Source organism: Protopterus annectens, chromosome 3.part1 (assembly GCF_019279795.1).
Source record: "Protopterus annectens isolate FY-2018-M chromosome 3.part1, PAN1.0, whole genome shotgun sequence".
Taxonomy (NCBI): Eukaryota; Metazoa; Chordata; order Ceratodontiformes; family Protopteridae; genus Protopterus; species Protopterus annectens.
The window spans coordinates 897,070,263-897,084,311 of NC_056732.1; the positions used below are offsets into that span (position 1 = coordinate 897,070,263).

General features: G+C 37.5%; 1 long non-coding RNA gene across 1 annotated transcript; it reads right to left on the reverse strand.

Moving 5' to 3' along the window:
- Nucleotides 1–918: 918 nt before the first annotated feature.
- Nucleotides 919–13,847, reverse strand: LOC122798866. Its single transcript, XR_006364319.1, has 3 exons — nucleotides 13,684–13,847; nucleotides 3,284–3,287; nucleotides 919–930 (listed from the first exon to the last, which is right to left on the reverse strand). It is a non-coding gene; the product is annotated as an uncharacterized LOC122798866 (long non-coding RNA).
- Between the last annotated feature and the right edge of the window lie 202 nt (nucleotides 13,848–14,049).

The window sequence follows — 14,049 nt, forward strand, 5'->3', positions numbered from 1 at the left end:
CTTCTCCTGGCTGATACCTTTCAACAATGAGATCCCTTTGATGCTTTGTAAGCTCACTGTGAACCATGGCTTTTCTTGTAGTAGGCAACTGAGTAAATGTCAGGGAAATCCTACTAAGACAGCTGACCTTTATTAGGTATTAATCAGAGTCTCTTTAATTGATGGCAGGGGTGTACCCAAGAAGACTTAATGTTGTAAATAGTTCAAAAGGTGCTTCAGCAAAGTATTAGTTTAAGGCTGTGCACACTTATGCATCCAGCATATTGTACTTACTTATTTTTCATATTTGTTCCCATAACAGATTTGTTTGTTTTTTAATTGAATTGTACTGGTTACAGGTCACATTAAAGGTGGGATGGGTTTTGAAATCATTTATCGTGGTCTCATTTTTGTACATCACAAGAACCTGCCATTTTAACAGGGGTGTGTACACCTTTCCTAGCCACTTGTCCCCCCATTTTAGCAGTCTTTTTCCAGATTTCTTGCACTGAGAGGTTGTGAGATATGCTACAAATATCTTACAGCTCCTGTAAATAGGCCCCTGTGATGATGACTGTAATGCAATGCAGTTAACCCCACCACAAGTGAACATGCATATATCACAATATGGCTAAGAGCGACAGTTGTGTGCATGGAAAAATGCATGTCCTTAACACGCCTGGGATATTGGTGAGCTACAACAGGAAAATGTTATACTCACCAGCTTCAGGCTGCTATCCCACATCCAGAACAGAGGGACCTATGCAGTTGTGGGAGAGAGGTATTGTCAGCAGACTCACATGTGGCATTGGTACAAGATGAATGCTGCTTTTCTGCACATGTACAGTACAAGCTCTGATTCTACACAATTTGCTGTTCTTAACCGTAGATGTGCACTTCTTTGCATTACAAAACCCCACCCACAACTGCATTTTGACCTGACATATGCATCTAGATGGCCAGTATGGCTGCTACAGTAGTATTTGTTCACTGGGACCTTACCTGCATGCTCCTCGTCTGATGTCTGTGTGCTACCCACCTCCACAATGTGGGTGTCTTGAGTCTGCTGTTGTGTGGTGGGTGCCCCAAGGTTGGCAAAGAGCTCCTCCCTAGTTGTAAGTGGGGCCTGCATAGCAAGACCCCCCCCCACCTGTGGCTGTGCCGTCCCTGGCCATGGCAGCAGCCCTTCTGTGGGCATGGCAGATAAAGTCAGCAGCCCAATGCCTGACCTGTTCGTAAGTCTGTGCATGCTGACCCATGTTGTTTACCCTATAGACGAGGTCATCCCACAAGGTGGTCTGCTCCTGCAGATGCATTTGGCAACAGCCAAACATCACCCCATGGTGTTGCACTATGGAGTTGATGATAGATGACGTCTCTTCATCTGAGTATGGCAGCTGTCTGGCACGCTGCATGTTACCTGGAAGACATAAACAAGGAAACACATTATAGGGCCTCATACATTGGTCAACATTATTTACAGAACCTGCACATCAACATTGATTAGCACTTACCACCACGTATGACCAGATCATACCCCTGTCATCTATCAGCACAGTATGAGCTTGCATTGCACTCCTGGTCCTTTTATGTCATGCCCCCCCCCCCATGAGGGCCAGTAAATTGCATATTCCTCAATTCATCATTCACTTTTGTGTACAGGGATGACAGTGGGTGTCATCTATGCAGATGGGATGTCGATGATGCTCAGACTTTGTTTGGCTACAGTTTGTAATGGAGCTGGGTGCACATGCCTGAGTTCATGCAGGATGCAGACAGGGATGTTATCAGGTCCCATGGATGCTTAATTTTGCTGCCTTTGAGTAGGCATTATGGACCTGCTCCCTGATGATGAGGGGAGGGGTGTGGGTGCTGGGTATATCCACCTATACTGATAGGGGGACAGGGGGGTGATGTTTTCACTTAAACTGTCTGCAGCAGGTTGGCTATAGCTATGGCATGTGTGTATGAAGTGTTATTGCACACCAGTACAGGGTGGGTTGGTTTGTTGCCTCTGAGATTGAAGACATATGTGATGATGGCCTTGTGATTGGCCTTGGTGGATGAGTCCTATTAGTACTCATAGTTAGCCTTACAGTGATTCACCTGTGACCTTGTATGCTTGTTCAGACAAAGGTGGACTTGCTTCCAAGTCAGTGCCTGCTCCTACTTGGCCCTGTACAGCAACTATAGTGATCTATCCTGTGGTTTTTGTATTGCTGCTGTTCACCAAAGGGGATTACTCTACCTTAATAGAGGCAGGTTTTATGAGACAGGTATTGATGAACCTATGCAGCTATGTAGTTGCTCATATAGCTGTTTGTATTAGGCATTGATATGAGGTCATAACACGGTTGGACACTTCTCAATTTCAACCTGATAATCATGTTTATTCTAGTACCTATTTTTGTGTCACGGCAATGCAACAACCAGTAGCTGTAGACATTTATATCAGTTGGATGCATGGAAACTATGATTACACACATGTACAATATGTACACATTATTTACCTGATGTTTTGCATGTCTGTTGTTTTGAAGCTGCCAGCTACACCTACTCATGCATACATGTGCACAGGTAATACCTGATATACATCTCTGTTCTATGTCAGTATGGCACACTGTATTTACACACTTGTTGCTCAGTCATACCTCTCAACTTGTTAGAGCAGGACATTTGGATGATGGCACACATGAATGGGGGGGGGGGTGGGAATGGCCCAGAATTAGTGACAGCTTACTAATATTGCTGCAACACACTTAAGTCAGTTGATACCACAGTAGACTTTGCATTCACAGAAATACCCTGGAGGATGTCTGACATTCATATGTATTTTATTATGTTCTGATGTCAGTCTTCACAGATTTGCCAATGATTTGCCAGATATAACACAACTCTATAAGGAAATGACTACAACTATGAGGCACACATGGTCAGTGTGCAGAACACTGGACAGTTTAATGGTATGAGCTCAGTATATGACATGCAGTACAAAACACACTTCTGTGACAGTAGTTTACTATGCACATACCGTGTATAGGTCTCTTAGATTTTTAAGACAAATGTGTATCACGGTTATATTCACAAGTAACATATGGATATTTACAACATCCCAGTAGCTTGCCTAGCAGTGTCACAGTCCGTGTTTTCCAGTAGTACTCATTTTGAGTCATCCTTTCCTTGGGTGACTTAGGGGCCTGAACTGTGATGTATGTCACTGCAGAGATACCCAGATGCTATGGCCATAGATGGTGTTCAGCAATATGTCACTACAGCAAGTCTTGTTGAGACATGTTTGTTTAACTTCCCTTTTCCCAATATTGCATACACCCTACTGCATTCCATTACATGCTTACTTGTTTGACATAACATTTTTCCCCAAGTATTCCTGCATTTCATTTGTTTGTTTCTTTTATGCTCCTTCTTTCTTTCTCTCTCTCTTTGTCTACAGATGTAGAGGTATAGACCATTTTTGCATAGACAGCAGCTTGCCTATTGTAGGTAATGCTCATGAGCAGGTGATGGTCTGTGCACCAACTGGTGTCCCCACTTGGTAATTGCATGCAGAGCAGCTGTGTTGTTATTCCAGTAGCCAATGGCATGTCAACACACTCCTATAATCGAGTACTTCATGTGGATGTTACCCTATTACTTGCCTGTGAGGATGTCAATATGGAGGTGTGTGAACTACAGCATCACAGAGGGTAGGTGTAAATACCTCTTACAACACAACATGTGGAGACAGCCTAACAAAATGGGGGACAAGGTTCCAGACTTGGGGACAGAATGTAAGTATTGCTGTTATACAGTTGGAATAATGCAAGATTAACAGACCTTGTGTGCACATGCATTTTCTGCATGATTTCAGGTCTGACAGTGTTATGTGGATGATATAACTCTCAATTGTAGGGCTATCTGCCAAATGGCCAGAGGTTTGACTCTTATATTTGGTCTGTTCCTCAGACAGTTTTTGTCTTTGGCAAATCAGTAGAATACTGTCGGGATTGCAGTCAGTAAATGCTAACATCCATTTGTGTTTCTGACTTCATATCCCTCAGATAAGATATGTTACAACAAACCCTATTACACTAGAAACTTTCTCTGTTTACACAGCAATATTTCAAATATGCTCCTGTTTTCGGCCCTCTGCCTCCAATTATGTCAAGCTTTGTCGAGATGTCATGCACTGAAAGGTTGATAAGTATGGTATATGATTATTTAATGCCTTCATTCCTGATATTGTCCCAGTGAAGGTGTTATGAGGAATGTGGAAGAGGCCATATATATGAGGCCAAAGCCTGGACATTCTGTGGGAATCTGTACATTTGAGAGGTTTGTGTATGACTGGCCATTGTAAACCTGACAGGATTTTGTAACAGTGTAGTGTGTAAATGTTAGTTGGTCTCTGTAGAGAGGGGGGTAGATGTGAGTGTCATGGGTCATTTTCTATCTGACTGTGCATGCTGCTCCAGTTTCTGGTGGTTTATCAGCTGTATATGTTTTTAGGGGCAGACTGAGACAGGTCCTGTACTAGTTCAGGATACCTACTACACTGTGACTTGGGACAGTATATGTAGGGGTAGTGTGTGAGTGGAAAACAGGATATATTTGTTCATACAGTCATTATACTGCATTGTTCAGTTGGCTTACCGGTATGTCACTGTGACTGCAGTGCAATTGGTTGTGGGTATGCACTTTCACACCAGTGTCTGTTTTTCATTACTGTTACATCCCTGTAGTGCCTGATCTTTTGGCAAATGCATGTGTAATTCCCCATAGCTGATTTGGGGTAGAGTTGTGTCAGTCTGACTGTAGTTTGGATGGTGCTTGGTGACATGCTTGGCAGCTCAGTGTAGTTTCCATAATGTTATGTTATGTCCACATATTAGTAGGATGTCCAGTTGTCTGGCTCATATCTTTGGTCTGGTCCCCATAACTGTTGTGTATTTCTGGCAAATCAGTGGGGTGATGTGCAGACTGAAGTCATTAACTAATGAGAAGCAATTGAGTCCTGGACTTGTGATATTTCAGACAATATATGTTAGAACAGACGGTGTTACTACAGCAACTTTCTCAGCTTATCTACTCAAGTATTTCAGATATGTCCCTATTTTCATGCCTTTGTCCCCCCACTTTGTCAGGCTTGTTCCAGATTCATTGCACTAAGGGGTTCTGAGCATACCTCTCACATGCATGGATTGTCACAGAATGTCCCGGTTTTTGGCTCATAATTTTGTTCAGTTTCACAAATTTTTTGTATTTTTCTGGTAAATCACTGTGATGATCTGAGGATTTCTGTCAGTAAATAATGACATACATTTTAGTGTCAGACCTCATATCCTACGGAAAATGTATGCTGCAATAAACCCTGCTACTCTAGCAACTAAGTTTATAAGAATGATATTTAAAATATGTCCCTATTTTCTGTCTATTGTCCGCCCATTTTGACAGCTTTTGTCCAGATTTCATGCACTAAGAGGTTGTGAGGTATGGTTCTGAGGTATGGCTGCACTACATATTATATACATACATAAATATATATATATATATATATATATATATATATATATATATATATATATATATATATGTGTGTGTGTGTGTTATGTATATATGTTTTCATATATGTATCTCCACACACACACACACACACACACACACACACACACACACACACACACACACACACACACACACATATATGTATATGTACAAGACCTGACTGATTCCACAGAGTTTTTTTCCCTACTGTTGAATGACTGTACTGCATGATATGTTTGAAAAAGCATCAGGAAGTCTTGCAGCTCAAATGGTGTAGTGGTATGTTGCTCTGACTATAATGTATGGGGTCCTGGTTTTGAGACTTGGCAGCACTGTTTATTTTGGTGCTGTGCACAACAAGGGCTGATGGAGACAGTGCGATTAAAGAACCTTTAAGCAGTTGTAAGGGGGTCTGCATGGTTATGCATCAAGCTAAGCAATGCTAACAGACAGTTAAGTCTTCTTATGGTAATTTTAATTAAAGAAAAGAAAAAAAAAGGTAAGGAAAGTGGCCAAATGGGGGCAAGCAGGGGGTAAAACGTTAGGTAAGCCAGCCTAGGGATGTGCAGGATGGCAGTAGGAAAGGACCATAGCTCTACATTTCTTCTGCAGCAACAGCTGTGGATGATGTGCAGAATTTGGAATTTACTGCCGCACACCTCACAGAGAAGGGTGTTGGCAACAGACATTTGTAGAATAATTTGCGGGTAGATTGATTAATTTCACTGTACATGGGGGTGAAATGTAAAGCTATGTATGGGGCAATGATTTTTTTGTGGGACAGATGCCATTTTTTATTTAGGTGAAAATGGGATGTTGGGGAAGGACTGTAGGTATGTTTGGGGAGGTAGTTTGGGTAGGATAGGTAGTATTTGCAAACAGACAAGACAAACAAGACAGCAGACAGAGGTGGTATATGACACATGAGGGAGGTAAACACCTTGGATGGGGAGGGTGGTTGAGAACCAGAGGCCCATGAGCCCCCAAATGGATAAAGTGGGACTGAGGTCCCCACCCATTGGAAGTCACCACTACACTTTCACTGCCCCAAAGGTGGTAGTGCTGGGGGCTGGACAAGATGGGCTGCCTGCCCCTCAAGGTGCATCAGGCAGACCTCCATCTGGCACAGCTGCCCACCCAACTTAGAGTGGATGATGCTGCGCACCATACACCCATTCTATGGGCTCCATCCCCTGAGGCGGTTCCAGCCAAAGGTGGTGCAGGATCAGTGGAGGAGGATGTGCTGGGTTGGGTCCCAGACATGCTTGGGCCCAGTGCTATGGCCAGATGGGGTAGGACAGCTGGATCCATTGGGATCTGCCTTCCCAAATGTGCTATGGTGTTGTGGGTTTTTAAGATATATTGGTTAGTCAAGAACAACACATTTCAAAATTAGTTATAACTGCAGGCGTAGGTGTTCCCATTAACCTAAACTAACAGATTTGAAGTAGTGGCATAACAAACAGAAAACATGCATAAATGGAACATTAGTAACCATTTTAACAGCATGCAAGTTATATTGATGGCAACAGGCCATTAATAATGGTATTTGAACAAGGTATGTTAATATTGCAACCAATGAAATATATGAACAATATTAGAACACATGCCCGAACAATAGGTTTTGAGAACAACATACCCATAGTATATGAATAATAATTACTGATGCAGATGACGGGTTGGGGTAGAGAATAAAAAGTCCATTAACAAATGTATTCTATTTTGCACAACAGTACTACTCAATACTGTACAGGTCTGCCCTCAGTTTACATCTACCTATGGGCCATAGCTTCTGTGGCACATACATACCTGTTAGACTGTCAACCTGTAATGGTATGGGGCAGACTGGGTATACTGTGGCTACTTTACTTGAGGGGGATTGTACACGTCAGGATTACATACTTGACAAAGAATAGGTAACCTGCGATGATCTTGTGTGAGTCTGTTACTAGTATAGTTTACCTGGATTTCCATCTGTGTCCAAGATGATTGGCGGCAGTGACCACTAGCCATGACAGCATGATACTTGAAAGACATGTATCGGGAAGAGAGCATGATGTATGTACCTATCCTGCTGTCCTTTGCAGGCATGGGGTTGGACAGTGGGACAGTTTTACATGGTGTATTATTGGTTCATAGGTAGGTACTAGGCTATTGGCCCTAGGGTCTATATAAGCCTAGCCAAAAAGGTAAGCTGGCTTTTGCCATCCAAGAAAATTATTTTCCTGTGCCCCTGTCAAGCCTAGTCACAAAGGTGATTCCTGGGGTGTATTTCCTATTTCCCATCCAATCATCATGATTTTTCTTGAAGAATGCTAATGAGGAGCTTTGTTTGATATAGATAGGTAGTTTGTTCCAGAGTATGGGACGTCTCTGGGACAGGAATCTATCCCTCCAGCATGTTCAGTTTATTGTAGTGACAAGGGTTACATCCCTAGAGCATGTAGCTTGGAGGGATTGGGATTTCTTTAAGTGGAGCATGTCCAACAGCTCTGGGTTTGGGTTGTATGTTAGGCAGAGATCGCCTCTGAGTAGACGATATGCGACGGAGTAAAGCTGGAGTTTTTTGAGATGGTCTGCATAGGGCATCTGTTTGAGGCCAGTAATCCCCTTTGTGAGGTATTTCTGTGGCCATTCCACTTGCTGTAGATGTCTTCTGAGGTACATACCAAAAGGGGTGTTGTACTCTATAATGGGTCTAATGAGTGATGAGTAGAAGGGGAACAATGACCTCTTTTTTCCTGCATGAGAAACCTTTTGTGATGAGGTGCGCCACATAGAAAGATTTCCTGACTACTGTGGCGATGTAACTATCAAAGGAGAGACTACTGTTCACCTGTGTCCCAAGATCTCTTACACACTTTTGGTGTTAAGTAGACTACTACCTATGTGGTAGCTCATGGTTACAGAGTTTTTGCCAAAGGGGAGGACAATGCACTTTTTGGCATTGAGCATGAGGCCATGGCTTTGACACCAGGCATCTGTCTCAGTGAGGCCCTTTTGTAGGATGTCCACATCATTAGGATTTTTGATTATGGCTCTTTGTTTGCAGTCATCTGCGAACTTCATCAGCCAAAGACCTTCTGTGTTAGCCTGTACTACAGCAAAGTAGATAACAAACAGGAGAGGCCCCAGGACTGAACCCTGTGGTACTCCACTTGTCACTGGTCTGAAGTCGGATTTGTAGTCTGCTACTTTCACAGTGTGGGTTCAGTCAGTCAGCCAGTTGGCAACCCTTCTTCTGACACAGGGATTTAGAACCTAGTTCATTGAGTTTATCTATAATTCCAGAGTGGGGGATTGTGTACCTTCAATCAGCTACTACAAACATTTCTTTACCTGTAAGACCTGTGGAGAAAATACCTGTTACCACTATCTGACTGTTTCTACAGATATTTAAGATTTCTTTTCTTTTTTTTTTTACTTTTCTGTTTTTTTACTTTAAAGTTTTTTATTTTGAAGTATGATATTTTGTCAGACATTAGATAAATTCAAAATGAAAAACATATATACAATTCTAAAACCTATAAATATCAGAACATTATTTAACTATATACATTAGTGTCTATACAGGAAAAAGCAATAATACATTTAAGTAGATTGTGAAGAATGATACATGATTTCATAAATCTTTGTCCATTTTCGCAAATATTTCCAGTATTTTCATCCAAGAGTTATAAAGTGATGTAGGTCTGGTTGTTCTGTTCTTTAGTGTAGATGTTTCCATATGTCCAACCGTCAAGGGTAGGTTTTTAAACTCCTTAAACGTGGGAGAAGATGTGCTTTTCCAGTGTATGGTGATATATTTTACATGAAACTGCCATCAGTGCCCATATTATCTTGAAATCTTTTTTTTGGCATGCAATCCGGGATTGGGGTGTTGAATAATATCATTGATTTTGTTAATTGATAATTATCATTGAAGACAATCTGAAAAAAAAAAAATTCCAATACAATGTGAGACACTTACATTCATAGAAAATATGTTGCCAGTCAGCTCTTATTTCAGTTTGACATCTCCAGCATTTATCTTCACTAACAAATAATTTGGCTAATTTGTGCAGTGTGTACAAACTTCTGTTTAAATATCTCCAAGTAAATAACTGCCAATATATTGACAAAGTTGATTGTTTTGATGATTTTAAGATAATATTTTTCTCTTCTTCATTAGGAGGGTAGTTGTTTATCTGTGTATAGTAATCCCAGTAGTTACCTACAGAATAGACTTTTGTTTTTCTTAAATACGTTTGTAAATATTAGACAGGTAACCATTACCTTGATAAGGTTTATTTGTGATCATTATAAGATATTCAATAAATTCTGGAACAGTTTGTCTGACTGTTACTTGCATTTGTTCAGTTCTATTTATAAGGTATTGTCTTAGATTTTGTAGAAGTAGCCATGAATCATTATTTATATTATATTTGATAATTATTTGATCATTAGTTAATATTTTTCCTTGTTCTACCAGTTGATATCAATATTGGAAAGGTCAGAAAAAAAACAAGAATTAATATATGGGACTTTGTTTTTATATTTTTAAAAAGTTGTTAAGGTAATATTTATATATTTGAAGGCAATTTATTTCTTTTATTTTTCCCTACTAGGTGAGCTTTTAACAACCAGACTAGTGATGATGGTATGATGGTTAAACAGTCTTTTCTAAGATTTTGACTAAGTTCTATATAAATGTGTTCATGCATTTGTTTTCAAATAGGCATATAATGAGTATTTAACCATAAGGTTATATTTTTGACCACAGATGATATAATATATGTCTCAATGTCTGGAAGATTAATTCCTCCTTCTTCCCAATTTGGTAGATGTTTGTTTAAAGCAATTTGAGGTTTATTCTGGAACCACAAGACGTTTAGTATTAATTTGTTAAATCTTTGGATGATATCCTGGGGAGGTGGCAATGAAAAGCTTTGTATTAGATATAATATCTTGGTAAAAATGACTGACAATAAGATATAGTCTGTCTCCCTTTGTGAATATATGTTTGTTCCAGTTAGATATTGCTTGCTCTATTTTATCTATTTTTTTTTATAATTAAATATAAGTGAGTCTGTTAAATCATCAAGCAGATCTATACCTAAATATAATATTTTGTTGCCTTCTGATAGGAATTTGGAATATTTTTTGTTTATATGTTTCTTTTTGGTATTGCATGACATTAATTTCGTTTTGTTTTCATTAAAGTGTAAACTTGAGACACTTTGAAAGTCTTTTATGTCATTAAATAAAGCCTGTAACGATATGTTACTGTCCAAAATGGTTAGAAGTATGTCATCAGCAAAAAAGTTGTAGTTTGGAATTCAAAGTTTTGTTAATATATATTCCTTTAATTTTATTGTTTGACCTAATTTGATTTGCAAAAGGTTCTATTATTAAGGCAAATAGCAGTGGTGATAAAGGGCAACCTTGTTTAGTTCCCTTTTTAATTTGTATAGGTCCTGATCTATATGATCCTAATTTAACATATGCTGTAGATTCTTTATACAATGATTGGATGAGAGTGTTAACATTTGTGGGAAAATTATATCCTTTTAAGACTAATGTTAGAAAGTTCCAGTTAACAGAATCAAAGGCTTTGTTAATGTCTAGACAAATTATGTTTAAATCAAAATGTATTTGTTTAGTATAATCTATTAATGTCAAAATTCTTTTAAGGTTGTCATATGTATTTCTTCCTTTGATAAAGCCTGTTTGGTCTTCATGGATTAACATGGGAAGAAAGTCCTTGATTCTGTCTGCATATATTGCCATGAGTATTTTATAATCTATGTTTAACAATGATATTGGTCTATATGATGGACATTGTTTCTCATCTTTGCCTTCCTTAAGTATAAGGGATATCAGTGAATATTTCAAGAAGGGTGGGATATTTATATCTTGTTTTACTATGTTAAATACTTCCAAAAGTAAGGATATAGCCTGATTAGGGATTAATTTATACAGTTCAGATAATATATTATCTGGGCCAAGTGCTTTATTTACTTTAAGTTTTTTAATTTGCGATTTCACTTCCATCATAGTAATTGAATTACTTATAGTGCCTATTTGTTCTTGTGTTAACCTAGTAAAAATTTTATTTTCAATGTAATTTTCTATATCTTTAGTGGGTATTTCTTGAGAATTTAAAGAATTATCGGAGTTGTATTGTTGTCTAAATACTTCCAAAATATTATTTAGATCTGTTACTTTTTTCTTAATATTAGGTATATACATTTCTTTAATTTGTTTAGATTTGATTATTCTTTTGTACTGTTTGCTGATTGTTTCTGATGCTTTGGAGTTGTAGAATAAGAATTTAATTTTATTTTCTCTAGATTAATCATAATCGTATGATGTAATATTTCTTCATATTTACTATTGGTTTGTAATAGTTCCTGAACTAAGTCTGCATTTCCTTTTTGAACTTCCAGCTTCAGTTTATCAACTTTCTCTTGCAATTCTAACAAATCTTTATTCCAGGTTTTCCTTTTGTTAATGTACCAAGATAATACCTTCCCATATAAATATATATATATATATATATATATATATATATATATATATATATATATATAGTTTTAATGAGTCCCAAATATATATTTCAGAGATGTCTTCTGTTATGTTTAAGTCTAGAAATGTTTTAATTTATTTCTCAAATAATTCATTAAACTCTGTTAATTTTGTGATGTAAGTGGGTATTCTTGTGATGGGATTTGTATCTGTATGCTTAAGTTCTATCTCAAAAACTAGAGCATTATGGTCAGATAGTGGACAATTTATTATTTTAACTTCATTAATTTTTGTTATTATATCATTAGATATGTATATCCTGTCTATTCTAGAGTTAGTTCTATGCCTATGTGAGTAAAAGGAATACATTCACGAGTCTGGGTCAGCAAATTCATTTATATCTTTTATGCACATTGTGTCTATGAATTTTAAAAGTGCCTTTGAAATAGGTAGTTTTCTTCTTCCTGTTTTTGAATTTGTGTCCTTGTCATCTATTATACAGTTAAAATCTCCTGCTATTATCTGGCTACCTTTGGCTAAGTGGAGTATTTCTTCAAAGTGATGCTTAACTGTTTCTAGTCCAACTTCTGGTATCCAGTATAAATTTAATAAAGTATAGATTTTCTTATTTAATTCCATAGACACTAGACAAAACACACCAGCTGTATCACAATAGGTGTTAATTATTCTGGAAGATATGATTTCACTACTGATTAATATGGCTACTCCTCTTTTCTTTTGTTTATATTGAGAGCTTGCTAGTACTGTGTAGTTGTTAATATTAATATTGTTTAAAATCTATGTCTAACAAGTGTGTCTCTTGTAAAAATACTATTTGTGGCTTATGTAAGCTTATATATTTGAATAAATTTCTCCTCTTGTTACTATTGTTCAGACCATTGACATTTATAGATAAACATTTCATATCTTACTTTATGTTTGATTTGTATGAGAGTTTATGGAAGCAATTTTGACCCTTGGTTTTGTTTTATAGAAATGCTTTGATTCTTTCTTCATATATGTATTCTGTATATTTCCTGTATACACCAAACCATTATAACAGAAAAAATGAACTTCTAATCTTATGATTTCAAATCGTATAATATAATCCCTATCTCTATGAGGTAAAATATCTCTTTGCCTGACTAGTAAAACTACCCAGACAAACCGTCTAACCTTGTGAATAGTGTTTAGACTAATCTCACTTAACCTATAAATCAGTATAACGTTATTTACATAGCTTAAAAGAAAAATATAATCAGCTAAAAAGTAAAATGTAAAAGTAAATATGTGAAAATGTGTATTAAAATATTGTTATCTACACATCTAAATTTCATAACATGCTTAACACAGTAACAATGCTCTTATTTTATATATAAGTTTCCAATCAGGATTCAAAAGTAAGTCTTCAAACTTAACGTTCAGTATTATTTCAAAAGCATGTAGTAGTTTACATGTTATTCTAATACAATCAAGTTGTTTTTGGTTCGTGTATAAATCCACAACAATCCAGCAGCAGCAACAACAAACCAAAACAGTTAAAAATACTGCTGAAATAAAGAAGAGACTACATTGGACCTTGTCTCTATGATAATAACTGTATATGGAAGTACGGTTATCTTGGGTAGTTGAAGTGTAAAAACGCCACAAATGCACTAATCCTAGTTTCTTTGGTCTTGGCCTGAGGAGTATTTTATCTGATCCATAAATCTTTTCTAGTTGCTTTGCCACCTCCAAAGTTCCATCTGGGCTGCCATCATCGATAATGACTATTTCATAGTCATAACCACTTTCAGTAAAGTATTTCACTAACAACCAAACAATAACAGGCAAATTATCTCTTTCATTGTAAGTAGGAATGACAGTTGCTTCCTACTTACAATGAAAGAGATAATTTGCCTATTATTGTTTGGTTGTTAGTGAAATACTTTACTGAAAGTGGTTATGACTATGAAATAGTCATTATTGATGATGGCAGCCCAGATGGAACTTTGGAGGTGGAAAAGCAACTAGAAAAGATTT